Below are 12,608 nucleotides of genomic sequence, written 5' to 3'. Positions count from 1 at the left end.
CTCCTGACCTCGTGATCCGCCCATCTCAGCCTCCCAAAGTGCTGGGATTACAGACTTGAGCCACCGTGCCCGGCCCTGGCTACATAATTTCAATAGCTCCACTACTCGAACCATCTGGGACTTCATCAAAGGATACCTACCAAGTGTGACATAATTCCTACCTTTCCTAGGATCTTTAATAACTATCTTATTACTACTAATCTTTGGTCCTTATTTGTTTAACCTCCTTGTAAAGTCTGTGTCTTCTAGGTTGCTGTAGTTCAATGCCAAAATAATGGTCATACAGAGATTGCAGCCAATCCCTGCCTCATATTCAGACTCTCCTGATGCTCCACCCTTGGGACCCTCAGACCAAGCAGCCAGAGATTTGCATACCCTCGATAGGCAGGGCCAATGCCCCATTCAACAGAAAGTAAATACGTAAGATTGACTTCCTCCCTCATCAATCTGGAAAAATAAAAAGTAGTCATCTCTGAGACGGGAAAATGAGACAGGCATAATACAAGGTGGTTGCAGAAAAATTTAATAATTCCAGGCAGCAGTTTCACGTAACAAGGAAAAAAACTGTTAAAATATTTGCATAAGGTAGAGGCTGATAAGACTCTAAAAACCAGGGTGTGGGCCAAACTCACTAAGGCTGACAGGACATAACATGGCACTGGATTTGACCTAGGTTTCACCTAGGACCTGATTATACACTTATTAACATACTAAATCACACACCCACCAGTGCCATGACAGTCCCATATTTGGTTAAAAAATGGCACCACAGTTCTGAGAAATCTCTACATTTTTCCAGGATTCTTTATGAATATTCCATTCCTTGGTTAAAGAAATCTACAAAGATAAAAACTTCAGATCGGGCTGTGTGACTCTTGAGTATGTTCACACTCCCCTTTCTTGAATGTGTAATTTTCTCTTTGCAATAAACCTCCATACTTTTATAACCGCCCAGTGGGTTCATCTTGCCCTCTGCCTAGACAGAGTCAATCTATCAAGACGGGAATTGCCATAGAGAAAGAGTAATTCACACAGAGCCAGCTGTGTGGGAGACCAGAGTTTTATTACTACTCAAATCAGTCTCCCTAAGCATTAAGTTTTTAAGAACGAATTGGCTGGGCGCAGTGGCTCACGCCTGTAATCCCAGCACTTCAGGAGGCCGAGGAGGGTAGATCACGAGGTCAGAAGTTTGAGACCAGCCTGACCAAAATGGTGAAATGCTGTGTCTGCTAAAAATGCAAAAATTAGCCAGGCATGAAGGCATGCACCTATAATCCCAGCTACTTGAGAGGCTACGGGAAGAGAATCACTTGAACCCGGGAGGCGCAGATTGCTGTGAGCAGAGATCACAACACTGCACTCCAGCCTGGGCGACAGGGCGAGACTCGGTCTCAAAAACAAACAAACAACAACAAAAAAAAATGGTGGGTGGGGGGAAGCCAGTGAGCTGAGAGTGCTGATTGGTCAGGTCAGAGATGAAATCATACGGAGTCGAAGCTGTCTTCTTGCACTGAGTCACTTCCTGGATGGGGGCCACAAGATCAGATGAGCCAATTTATCTATCTGGGTGGTGCCGGCTGATCCATCGAGGACAGGGTCTGCAAAATATCCCAAGCACTGGTCTTAGGTTTTATAATAGTGTTTTATTTCTTTTATTTATTTATTTATTTATTTATTTATTTTAAGACAGAGTTTCACTCTTGTTGCCCAGGCTGGAGTGTAGTGGCACCATCTCAGCTCACCACAATCTCAGCCTCTTGGGTTCAAGTGATTCTCCTGCCTCAGCCTCCCAAGTAGCTGGGATTACAGGCATGTGCCACCACACCCGGCTAATTTTGTAGTTTTAGTAGAGATGGGGTTTCTCCATGTTGGTCAGGCTGGTCTCAAACTCCCAACCTCATGTGATCTGCCCACCTCGGCCTACCAAAGTGCTGGGATTACAGGCGTGAGCCACCACACCCAGCCTCTCAGAGTGATTTTTATCCCCAGGAGCAATTTAGGGAGTGTCAGAATCTTGTAGCCTCCAGATGCATGACTCCTAAACCATAATTTATAATCTTTTGACTAATACGTTAGTACTACAAAGGCAGTTTAGTCCCCAGGCAAGAAGGGGATTTGTTTTGGGAAAAGGCTGTTATCATCTCTGCCTCAAACTATAAACTAAGTTCCTCCTAAAGTTAGTTTGTCCCACACCCAGGAATGAATTAGGACGGCTTGATGGTCAGAGGCAAGATGGAGTTGGTCAGGTCAGACCTCTTTCACTGTCTCAGTTATAATCTCGCAGTGACGGTTTCACTTTCATTATCTTCCAACTAATCCTTGAATTGCTTCTTGGGAAGGTGTCAAGAGCCTGGAGACTGGTTGGGGTTGAGACCCCACTGGCATTTGGGGACCTCCCCTAACCCACTGGTATCAATAAGACCTAACAATCCTATTGCTAGGTATTTGCCCAAGAGAGATGAAAAGATATGTTTACACGAAAACCTGTATGCAAATGTTTATAGTAAAATTACTCATAAAAAATGGGAAACAATCCAAATGCTCTTCAACTGGTCAGTAGATAAACACACTCTGGCACATCCATACAATGAAATATTAGTGGGGAGAAAAAATGAAGGAGGTGGGGATGTGGGACAACGATATCAATGAATCTCAATGCATTATGCTGACTGAAAGAAGACACACTCAAAAGGTACACTTTGTATGATTCCATTTACATGATATTTTGGAAAAGGCAAAGCTATAGGAAGAGAAAAGAGATCAGTGGTTACCAGAGGTTGGGGAATGGGTGGAGAGGTTGACTTCAGATGGGCACAAGGGTACATACTTTTTGGAGTTAACAGACCTATTCCATATCTTGATTGTGGTGGTAGTTCTATAATATTTATTAAAACTCATAGAACCGGGTGATGGGTGCACCATAATCTCAGAAATCATCACTAAAGACCTTATTCATGTAACCAAACACCACTCATTCCCCCAAAAACCTATGAAAAAAACTTTTTTTTTTTGAGACTGAGTCCCGCTCTGTATCCCAAGCTGTGAGTATAGTGGTGCAATCTTGGCTCACTGTAACCTCCACCTCCTGGGTTCAAGCAATCCTCCCACCTAAGCCTCTCGAGTAACTGGAATTACAGGTGTGCGCCACCATGCTCCGCTAACGTTTATATTTTTAGTAGAGATGGGGTTTCATCATGTTGGCCAGGCTGGTCTAGAACTCCTGACCTCAAGTGATCTGCCCGCCTCGGCCTCCCAAAGTGCTGGGATTACAGGTATGAGCCACCATGCCTTGCTTAAATCTATGGAAATTTTAAAAACAAACAAACAAACAAACAAACAAAACACCCAAAAACCTCATAGGGCCAGGCGTGGTTGCTCACGTCTGTAATCCCAGCACTTTGGGAGGCCAAGGCAGGCAGATCACTTGAGGTCAGGAGTTCAAGACCAGCCTGGCCAACACGGCGAAACCCCATATCCACTAAAAATACAAAAATTAGCCAGGTGTGGTGGCATGCACCTGTAGTCTTAGCTACTCAGGAGATTGGGGCATAAGAATTGCTTGAACCTGGGAGACGGAAGTTGCAGTGAGCCAAGATCACATCACTGTACTCCAGCCTGGGCAACAGAGTAAGACTCTCTCTCAAAAGAAAACAAAAGGTCAGGCGCCGTGGGTCACACCTGTAATCCCAGCACTTTGGGAGGCCAAGGCGGGTGGATCACCTGAGGTCAGGAGTTGGAGACCAGTCTGGCTAACATGGTGAAACCCAGTCTCCACCAAAAATACAAAATTTGCCAGGTCAGGTGGCAGGCGCCTGTAATCTCAGCTACCCAAGAGGCTGAGGCAGGAGAATTGCCTGAACCCAGGAGGCGAAGATTGCAGTGAGCCAAGATCACGCCACTGTATTCCAACCTGGGCGACAGAGCAAGACTGTCTCAAAAACAAAACAAAACAAAACAAACAAAAAACACATACAAAAACAAACTCATAGAACTGTACACTAAAAAGGGCCAATTTTACTGGATATAAATTATACCTCAACAAACCTGATTCCCACCTCAAAAATAAACAATTTTAAAATTCTGAGGAATATACAGAAGATACTGTTCAGATCTTAGTGAAATGATTGGAAAACCAGAGAAGAAATCCACAATCAGACATAGGTATACGAAGGGTCCACTAGATGGTGGTGTTAATTTTTGTAATAGAGCCTAGAAAACTTTGAAGTGAAGACATCACAGGCATGGCAGTGGAGTAGTTTTTTGAAAAATGTTCTTGAAGTTTATTGCTGTAATTCCTGATGTATGTGTCACCTTGATTTTTGTGTTTTTGCTAAGCCAGGTGTCCTGGCCTTCCACTGATTCTGGGAGGCCATAAATATCCTTCTAGTAAAATTCTCTCTTTCGGATTTGTTTTGTTTCTGAAACAGACTGAATAGCAGCATTAATAGTGGTGGTTAACCAACTTGTTTGTTTATTTTTTGAGATGGAGTATTGCTCTTGTTGCCCAGGCTGGAGTGCAATGGCGTGATCTCGGCTTACTGCAACCTCCGCCTCCTGGGTTCAATAATTCTCCTGTCTCAGCCCCCTAAGTATCTGAGTTTACAGGCATGCACCACCATGCCCAGCTAATTTTGTATTTTTAGTAGAGATGGGGTTTCACCATGTTGGCCAGGCTGGTCTCGAACTCGTGACTCAGGTGATCCACCCACCTCACCCTCCCAAAATGCTGGGATTACAGGCGTGAGCCACTGTGCCCAACCTGCTTTGAGGTTTTTGTTGTTGTTTCTGTTCTTATTTTCCTGTATGCAGAATTTTAAATATGTACAAAATAAACAGAATGGTCTCATATGAACCCTCGGTGTACCTATCACCAAGCTTCAATAGCCTTTGATAATCCGCCATTTTAAATTCAAACCTCCATGACCACCAATCCCCATGTAAAAAGTTTTTTATAGTTGTTTGTTTGTTTTTTGAGATAAAACTCTTATGTATTTTGAAATGCAGAAATTTTAACTGTGCAATTTCAATTTGTTTCTGAAGGACCTAGTTTGGAAGTTTCTAAGAATACAGAACAAAAAGAAAATGGAAAATTATGAGAGAAAGCTTAAGGGGTAAATCCAGTAAACAAAATATAAGTTTACTAGGACTTTTAGGGGGAGTTAATGAAGAGGAAAAAATGAAAAATCAAAGGTATTATTAAGGAAAATTTCTCTAAAATCAAGAAAGATTTGAAACTTTGTTCAAAAAGACCTAATAAATGTTGAACGAGATTAACAGAAAAACATATATGTGTTATACAATACATACCATCATACATCTTGGTGAAAATTCTGAACTTCAAGGATAAAGCGAATTTTCACAAGCGTTCAACTGGAAAACACAGGATACCTATAAAGGGGTAAGAAAAAAAAAAGCAAGAAAGGATCATGGCTACCACCAGAAGGGTTTTATATTTGGCAGTTTCACCAGCTTCCTCAAGACACATCTATCAGGGAACACCGGTATTCCAAAGAAAAGGGGAAATGATATTAACTGAAGTGAGTAAGGGGAGTTGAAAATGCAAAAAACAAAAACAAAAACAAAAACAGTTATTCATGACAGTATGGGCTGAAGGTCCCATGCAGTATCAGTTTTGTTTTTATAGTGATAGTGACATTTGTTCCACATTTGCTGAGGGACACTGAGAGCCTGGTGGGGGTGGGTTCCCAGGTTTGTAGAGAAATGTTTTAGTTTGTGTTGGAAAGATACTACCACTAAGTCTTCTAAGAAGACAATAGCAATTTGGGCATGGCTTAGCAATGAATACTTGTCTCTACTCTTCATTTAGCATTAGCAGGGGCAGCTCAACTTGGGGCTGGAGGATTATCTTCCAAGATAGTTCACACACATTGCTGGCAATTTGGGGCTGTTGATTGGGAGCTCACTCAGTGCTGCAAGCTGCAGGTCTTAGTTTCTTTCCACATAGTCTTTCCCTTAGTTCATGGGACTCAGTTCCAGGAGTGAGTATCTCAAGAGAAAGAAAGTGAACACTTCCAGTTTCTTAAGACTTGGGCCTGGAAATTAACCCAGCATCATCTCAGCTGTATTCTGTTGGTCAGTCATGTATAAATTCAAGGGAAGGGGACCAGTCATGGTGGCTCACGCTTGTAATCCTAGCACTTTGGGAGGCCGAGTTGGGCGGATCACCTGAGGTCAGGCGTTTGAGACCAGCTTGGCCAACATGGTGAGACCCCCCAACCCCGGCCCCCCATCTCTACTAAAAATACAAAAATTAGCTGGGTGTGGTGGTGCGCATCTGTAGTCCCAGCTACTCAGGAGGCTGAGGTGGGAGAATCACTTGAACCTGGGAGGCGGAGGTTGCAACGAGCTGAGATCATGTCACTGTACTACTGCACTCCAGCCTGGGTGACAGAGTAAGACTTGGTCTCAAAAAAGAAAAAAGAAGAAACCTTAAAAATCTGCAGAGACCAGATGCGGTAGCTTACACCTGTAATCCCAGCACATTTGGAGGCCGACGGGGGAGGATTGCCTCAGTCCAGGAGTTCAAGACCACCAGAGGCAATATATGGAGACTCCATCTCTACAGAGAAATAAAATAATTAGCTGGGCATAGTGGCGCATGCCTGTAGTACCAGCTACTTGGGAGGCTGAGGTAGGGGATTGCTTGAGCCTGGAAGGTTGAGGTTGCAGTGAGCCGTGATCACGCCACTGCATTCCAGACTGGGTGACAGAGGGAGGACCTGCCTCAATCAAATCAAATCAAAGCAAACCAAACCTCCAGATAAATTATTACATATAATTGCTAAGATAATAGAATAAAACTTCCCTGAACTAGAGAATGATTTTTATCTTCAGATTAATTGAAATGGTTCACTCATTCCCAGGCTGGTGCTTTTAAAATACGTCTACAATTGTCTGTCTTTCTTTCTTTCTTTCTTTCTTTCTTTCTTTCTTTCTTTCTTTCTTTCTTTCTTTCTTTCTTTCTCTTTTTCTTTCTTTCTTTTTCTTTCTTTCTTTCCTTCTTTCTTTCTTTCTTTCCCTCCTTCCTTCCTTCTTTCCTTCCTTCCTTCCTTCCTTCCTTCCTTCCTTCCTTCCTTCCTTCCTTCCTTCCTTCCTTCCTTCCTTCCTTCTCTCTCTCTCTCTCTCTCTCTCTCTTTCTTTCTTTCTTTTTTTGAGACAGTCTCACTCTTGTTGCCCAGGCTGGAGTCAATGGTGTGATCTCGGCTCACTGCAACCTCTGCCTCCCGGGTTAAAGCAATTCTCCTGCCTCAGCATCCCGAGTAGCTGGGATTACAGGCATCCACCACCACGCCCAGGCAAATTTTTGTATTTTTAGTAAAGACAGGGTTTCACCATGTTGCCCAGGTTGGTCTCAAACTCCTGACCTCAGGTGATCTGCCCACCTTGGCCTCCCAAAGTGCTGGGAATACAGGCGTGAGCCACCGCGCCCAGCCAGCTGAAGCCATTTCTAAGCAGTGTTGAAGATGTGGCTTAGTTCCTCCTGACTGCTTATAGTAAAATGCAAGAAGAGAGAAATGATTTAAAGACAGAATTGTTAAGCCAAAAGCCCAGGGAGGTTGAGGCCACAGTGAGCCATGGGATTGCATCACTGCACTCCAGCCTGGGTAACAGTAAGAGTCCATCTCAAACAACAACAACGACAACTACCCACAAATATATTCAGCACTGTTTACAATGAAACACTAGAAATAATAGGAGGCTGATTAAATAGATGACACACCCTTATAATTGAATAGTATAAAGTCTTGTTAAAAGAAATGGTTCTGTAGGTTGTAATATCAAAAGAGATTTCTGATACATGTTTAAGGAAAATGAAAAAGCAAGGCACAGGACATTGTGTATATAGTGTCACATTAAGAAAAACATCTCCCAGGCCAGATGCAGTGGCTCACGCCTGTAATCCCAGCACTTTGGGAGGCCGAGGACTGCGGATCACCTGAGGTCAGAAGTTCGAGACCAGCCTGGCCAACATGGTGAAACTCCATCTCTACTAAAAATATAAAAAATTAGCAGAGCATGGTGGTGTGCATCTGTAGTCTATGAGAGCTATGAGAGCCTTTGCAGCAGGGTTGCCTAGCATAGCCCTGGCGGTGAGATTCCTGCTTGGTAGAGCTGTAAGAGCAGGACCTCTTACCAGTGGGTCCAGAAGGTGGGACCTTCATCCCAGTAGGCTTAGAAGGAAGCATATCAAGTCAAAGAGGATTATTCTCAAGCCTTAAGATCTCATGTAGTTGGACTTACTTGGGACCTGTTGCCCCTTTCTTTCTTCTTCTTTCTCCCTAACAGAACAGGAATATCTATCCTCTGCCTGTCCAACTACTGTATTTTGGAAGCACATAGCGTGTTTGGTTTTATGGGTTCACAGCTGGAGAGGAATCTGCCTCAGGATGGATTGTACCTTGAGTCTCACCCAGATCTGATTTGGATGTGATTTAGATGAGACTTTGGATTTAGACTTTGAAGTTGATGCTGAAACAAATTAAGACTTTTTGGACTATTGGGATGGAATGAAAGTGTTTTGTATGTAAGAAGGACATGAGTTGGGGGGTGGGGGTCCAGGAGCAGAATGTAATAGATTGAATGTTTCTGTCCCCCAAAATTCATGTGTTAAAACCTAATCCCCCATGTGACAGCATCTGGAGGTAGGGCCTTTGGGAAATTAAGTCATAGGGTAGAGCCTTTATGAAGGAGATTAGTGCCCTTGTAAAAGAGACCCTGGAGAGCTCCCTCACCCCTTCTGCCATGTGAGGACACAATGAGAAGGCGGCAAAAAAGATGGCCATCTAGGAACCAGGAAGGAAGACCACACCAGCACTGAATTTCCTAGAACCTTGATTTTGGACTTAACCTCCAGAAGTGTGAGAAATAAATTTGTTATTTAAAAGCCACCAAGGCCGGGTGCAGTGGCTCACACCTGTAATCCCAGCACTTTGAGAGGCCAAGGCGGGTGGATCATGAGTTCAGGAGTTTGAGACCAGCCTGACCAACATGGTGAAACCCTGTCTCTACTAAAAATACAAAAATTAGCCAGGCGTGGTTGCTCGTGCCTGTTATCCCAGCTACTTGGAAGGCTGAGGCAGGAGAATTGCTTGAACCCGGGAGGCGGAGGTTGCAGTGAGTCAAGATTGCGCCACTGCACTGCAGCCTGGGTGACAGAGGGAGACTCTGTCTCAAAAAAAAAAAAAAAAAAAAAAGTCACCAAGTCCGTGGTATTTTTCCTTTAAAAGCTTGAATGGACTGAAATACCAGCAATAACATGTTTCATTTCTTAAAAGGTGTAAAATTTGGTATATTTACTTTTAATTAAAGAGTTCTGGTTTTTGTTTTTAGCATTTAATTATTGTTATCCATTGGAAAAAATAGATATTATATACATTATGTATAAAACTGTTTATAGGTAATGTATTTTCTATACCTTACAAATAATGCTAATTATTTCCTAAGGTTGTTTTCTCCCCTATCATTTTGTTATTTTATTTTATTTCTTTTCTATTTTTTGAGACAGAGTTTCGCTCCTGTTGCCCAGGCTGGAGTGCTATGGCATGATCTCGGCCCTCCGCAACCTCCACCTCCCAGGTTCAAGCGATTCTCCTGCCTCAGCCTCCTGAGTAGCTGGGATTAAAAGCATGTACCACCACGCCCGGCTAATTTTGTAGTTTTAGTAGAGACGGGGTTTCTCCACGTTGGTCAGGCTGGTCTCGAACTCCTGGCCTCAGGTGATCCGCCCCTGTCAGTCTCCCAAAGTCCTGAGATTACAGGCGTAAGCCACCTCACCCAGCCTTATTATTTTATTATTATTATTATTATTTTTTGAGACAGTCTTACTGTCTTGCCAAGACTGGAGTGCAGTGGCGCAATCTTGGCTCACTGCAACCACCACCTCCGAAGTTCAAGCGATTCTCCTACCTCAGCCTCTCAAGTAGATGGGATTACAGGCATGCACCACCACATCCAGTTAATTTTTGTGTTTTTAGTAGAGACAGGGTTTCACCATCTTGGCCACACTGGTCTCAAACTCCTAACCTCAAGTGATCCACCTGCCTTGGCCTCCAAAAGTGTTGAGATTACAGGCATGAGCCACTGCCCCTGGCCCACCTACCACTTTAATAATGCATGCATATTGAATTGGGGTAACATGAAAAACACTTTTCCTGATACTTGGCTCCAGTAATTTTTCCTATTGTTTGTAAATCTTGCCTGCATAGATGTAAAGATTTAACATTTGATAGGAAGATCATTTAACCACTAAAGGGGGAATCACTCTTATATGTAGGGAGAAATCAATTATTTGCAAGAAGATTCCTTATTTAAAATCTGATGTGGCCGGACACCGTAGCACACACCTGTAGTCCCAGCTACTCGGGAGGCTGAGGCAGGAGAATTGCTTGAACCCGGAAGGCAGAGGTTGCAGTGAACCGAGATCACACCATTGCACTCCAGCCTGGGTGACAGAGCGAATCTCCATCTCAAAAGAGAGAGAGAAAAAAAAAAAACCATTTGATATCAATACAATGTACTACTACTCTGTGATTTAAAAAAAAAGACGGACAAACATTGATACTGATATATTACCATCTTAAATGGATCTCAAGGACATTTTGGTGGATGAAAAAAAAAGTTGCATGATATATGATTCAATTTTGATCCCCAAAGTTGCATACTATATGATTCAATTTTTATAATATTCTTGAAATGATGTAAGTATAGCTGTGGAGAACAAATTAGTGATTGCCAAAGAACAGGGAGGAGGACAGTGGACTGGTGCAACTAACGATGTGTAGTAAGTACTATAAGGGATAGCACTATAAAAGGGTGACACAGGGGACACACACACATACACACACACACACAAGCTAGTGCATGTAAAAACTGGTGAAATTGGAATAAAGCCTGTGGTCTGGTTAACAATATTTTACAGATGTCAGTTTCCTGGTTTTAATATTGTACTGTATTGAGGCTATGATCAGAGGAAGGTGGGTGAAGGGTACATGGGACTCTGCTATATTTGCAATTTCCTGTGAATCTATAATTATTTCAGATTAAAGAAGGGAAACAAATCAAACACGAGACATACAAACTCATCAAATATTTCCTTTTTCCAACACCTACTGATTGTGCGTGGCTTTATTGGCTGCTTGCTTTAACTCCCACAATTCTCTGAAATAGATGTTATGAACTCTATTTTATTTTCATCAAAATGGAGGCTTAGGTTAAGTCATTTGTCCAAGGTACAACTACTGTTAGAGCCAGGGTTTTAATCCAGCACAATCTAAATCCCACTCATGGTTGTTTGGGCTGAATCCTGACTGGACTTAAATGACACTGTTCTTTTCTTTGACGCCCAGACTGGAGTGCAACCGCGGGATCTCAGCTCACTGCAACCTCCACCTCCCGGGTTCAAGCGATTCTCCAGCCCCAGCCTCCCTAGTATCTGGGACTACAGGCGTGAGCCACCACGCCCGGCTGATTTTTGTATTTTTAGTAGAGACGGGGTTTCACCATATTGGCCAGGCTGGTCTCGAACCCCTGACCTCAAGTGATCTGCCCGCCTGGGCCTCCCAAAGTGCTGGGATTACAGGCGTGAGCCACCGCGCCTGGCCTGCCATCACGCTTGTAATCCCCGCACTTTGGGAGGCCAAGGCGGGTGGATCACAAGATCAAGAGATTGAGACCATCCTGGCCAACACGGGGAAACCCCATCTCTACTAAAAATACAAAAAATCAGTTGGCGTGGTGGCATGCGCCTGTAGCCCCAGCTACTCGGGAAGCTGAGGCAGGAGAATCGCTTGAACCCAGGAGGTGGAGGCTGCAGCGAGCCAAGATCGCCCTACCGCACACCAGCCCGGGCGACAGTGTGAGACTCCGTCTCAAAAAATAAATAAATAAATAAATAATCTTTCTGCCAGAGGTGAGAGAGCAGAAAAAAAAATTAATCAGATTCTCAAATTCCTGTGCGTCTCTTAGTAGAGAAGGGGTTTCTCCATGTTGGTCAGGCTGATCTCGAACTCCCGATCTCAGGTGATCCGCCCGCCTCAGCCTCCCAAAGTCCTGGGATTACAGGCGTGAGCCACCGCGCCCAGCCACAAGACGTTTTATTGCAACATAAATATAGAGGATGTAACGAGTCATCCAATCACCAATGTAATTAGAGTTGGTTACAAGTTTCCCTACGCGTCTTCCACCAGGAGGGATAAATGGACTGCAGACAAACCTAGCACCCCTTGAGCAGCTTAATTCGTATTATAAATATGCATGCACCGTAAGGACGCGATTCGCCAGTTAGCCAGGCCTTTTTCCACCCTTTTGGGGGCACAAGGCGACCTTGCCTCCTGATTCAAAAACTTCGTAAACTTCAATCCTTCTGCCCCTTTCCGGTCAGCCACGAAAGCAGCAGCCTGGCACAATTCCCAGCCTAGAGTTCGGGCACTGCTTGTCATCAGCACAACGACGAAACCTACACTCACGGAGACCTCAGACCCCGCGCGATTACATCACTCAACCACCAGCGCAGGCCTGGAGGAACCCACTGTCACGTGACCGCTCGTGCCCAATGACCGAGGCCCACGCTTTCCAGACTGCCATAGGCG

General features: G+C 43.9%; 1 long non-coding RNA gene across 2 annotated transcripts; it reads right to left on the bottom strand.

Annotated features, from left to right (window-relative positions):
• Positions 1–507: 507 nt before the first annotated feature.
• Positions 508–12,511, bottom strand: LOC123571870 (uncharacterized). Of its 2 annotated transcripts, XR_010585000.1 has the most exons (4): positions 12,280–12,511; positions 10,365–10,486; positions 5,308–5,388; positions 508–1,598 (listed from the first exon to the last, which is right to left on the bottom strand). It is a non-coding gene; the product is annotated as an uncharacterized lncRNA (long non-coding RNA). The 2 variants fall into 2 exon arrangements; XR_012430814.1 differs by lacking the exon at positions 10,365–10,486.
• Between the last annotated feature and the right edge of the window lie 97 nt (positions 12,512–12,608).

This window comes from Macaca fascicularis, chromosome 2, assembly GCF_037993035.2.
Source record: "Macaca fascicularis isolate 582-1 chromosome 2, T2T-MFA8v1.1".
Lineage (NCBI taxonomy): Eukaryota > Metazoa > Chordata > Mammalia > Primates > Cercopithecidae > Macaca > Macaca fascicularis.
The sequence above is the reverse complement of the archived record's forward strand: the minus strand, read 5'-3'. Positions and strand labels throughout refer to the sequence as shown.